Below are 2697 nucleotides of genomic sequence, written 5' to 3' on the forward strand. Positions count from 1 at the left end.
TTCATATATTTTTGTAATTTTTTTAATTTAATTTCTTTCTCCATGTATATGTACATGTCTTATATTCCGTGCGTAACGTCTGTATTGAAATGATAAAAATGGTATTTACTAAAAACTTTTTTTAATGATTAGTAATATTAATGAATGTCTTTGTTTCTTGTATTTCTTTAATTAATACTTTATCAATAAGAATATTACATTTAAATACATTAATATGAAAATACCGTGTATAAAAATGATAATAACATGAAAAGAAGGTTGATAAGAGTGGGTTTAGGAACACAATGAATTCAATTATTTAGGGTAAAGTATACTTTTTATCCTTAAAGTTTGACAAAAGTTTTAAAAATATCTCTAAGTTTTATTTTGTTTCAATTTTGTCCTAAAAGTTTTCGATTTGCATCAAATATACTCTTGAAGGCTAATTTTTCAAAAAATTTAAGACCAATTCAACAACAATTTCATAAGAACAACCTTCAACACACGCAAATCAAGCATCATTTTCATGCATTATTGTTAGATTGGTCTTAAATTTTTTGAAAATTTAGCCGTCGAGGATATATTTGATACAAATCAAAAACTTTTGGGACAAAATTAAAATAAAATAAAATTTAAGGATATTTTTAAAACTTTTGCCAAACTTTAAGGACAAAAAATATACTTTACCCCAATTATTTATTAACACAGTCAATTTCTTCATCAATGGCTGCCTTTTCAATGAGAGTGTATGCCTCACTTAGAATAGAAATTTTAAGGTATTTTTGGAGTATCCTATTCCCTTAAAGTAAACTTCCCACGTGTGGAAACTGTTAAAATGAATAAAACTTATGGGCAACGTAAAAAAGAAAATGTATGAGTTGTTCAACAACTTTTGTAAGCTATCGATATATGAAAAATTTCTAGTTAATAATCATGCAAAATAAAAAAAAAAGTAAAATTAAGAGAAAAAGTAAATGTATAATTGACAAAACTAAAGTTTTGCTTTGGAAAAAATAATTGTTTTATATTGTTAAACTTGTCCAAATAATATTGTCCGTTGCTGAGGACTAATTATTTTTAGGTTTAATTATTTTATTGGTCTCTTTAGTTTTGTAAAATTTTCAATTAGATTCTTATATATTTTTTCTTTTTAATTGAGTTCTTACACCAAATTTTATTTTTAATTAGGTTCTTATACTTTTTTTTTTCCTTTTATTTGGGTCCCTGCATCAATTTTTTTTTCTTAATTGAAATCCTATATAATTAAACTAATTACTGTTAAGAGGGACTGAATTGAAAAAAAAATTGGTACATGGACTTAATTAAAAGGAAAAAAAGTATAAGGACCTAATTGAAAATTTTGCGAAACTATAGGACCAACAGAGTAATTAAACCTTATTTTTATAATTAATTTAAAAAAATACTAATGTCATTCTCATTTTCTATAATATCATTTCTTATATAATTTTTACCCCAAATGTGTCATTATTGTTGGGTGTGTGCACTTATTTTTGGCTTAAATAGTTGATGTGCACCTTATTCAATATTTTAGTACTATAATCATTACTATAAAGAGCACTAACAAATAATTTAGTAGTACTCTAACAACTATGTGTGCCTCTCCTATTGAAAGATGGAAAAGGCCTTAATTTAGCATAACAATAATTGGATTATTAAAACAACCATGGATTTACATATTGCTTCATTTAGATGCATGTGTCTACTAATTACTTCTTACATACTCATATCTACAAAGATCAAAACTATTATGGCTTAATTTTAGAATAAATTATCATTTGTATTCATAAAAGATATAAATGCTGATAAATATATCCATATAAAAATAAAACGACAACTATAATTATAGAAGATGGCTTTCGTGTGTCAAGAGTACCCAGACGTTAGTTACACAATTGGTCTATTAGGGTATTCTTGGCACACGAAAACTATCTTCTGTGAATATAATTGTCGTTTTATTTTTATATGGATATATTTGTCAGCGTTTGTATCTTTAATGGATACAAATGGTAATTTATTCTTAATTTTAAGTATATTATATTGTTGAATAATTTGTTATTGAAATAATTATATCAAATTATTCTAAGCTTATATTATTTACTATATAGATTTTGTTGATCAAATTTTATATTAATCTAAAATAATTGGGTCCACACCATTTTATTTAATTTGTATACATGAAATCAAAATGTACATTCAGTTTTTATAAAATTTGACACACATAAGTAGCATGATAAAATAATTAATCAACAATAATTGAATTGATCAAAGAGATATATTTTATGAAAAAGTTATCCATGATCATATATAATATAGTATTTGCTCTAACAAAGTGTAAATTTATATAGGTTTAATTACTCTATTGTTCTTTATAGTTTTACCAAATTTGTAATTTGATTCCTATATTTTTTTCTTTTTAATTAGGTTCTTACACGACTATTAATTTTATAATTAGGTTCTTTTTATGTCAAAAAACGTTAAAATTAACAGAATGTTTTTTTCAAAAAACATGTGATTAAAGATCTAATTAAGTTCTTAATTATGGATACTTTCAATTTGCAGAGAAATATGAAATTAACTATAACATTTTTTATATTAGAAAGGATCTCGTTATAAAATTAAAAATGATGTATAGACCTAATTAAAAAAAACATGTATAAAAACTTAAGAAGTAACAGAGTAATTAAACCTAAAATTATT

General features: G+C 23.5%; 1 protein-coding gene across 1 annotated transcript in view; it reads left to right on the forward strand.

The window, feature by feature from the left end:
- The window catches only part of LOC107605564 (homeobox protein knotted-1-like 1), a gene marked incomplete in the record, with an annotated part of 12642 nt that overhangs the window by 7140 nt on the left and 2805 nt on the right, over positions 1 to 2697 (forward strand).

Source organism: Arachis ipaensis, chromosome B06 (assembly GCF_000816755.2).
Source record: "Arachis ipaensis cultivar K30076 chromosome B06, Araip1.1, whole genome shotgun sequence".
NCBI classification, from domain to species: Eukaryota; Viridiplantae; Streptophyta; class Magnoliopsida; order Fabales; family Fabaceae; genus Arachis; species Arachis ipaensis.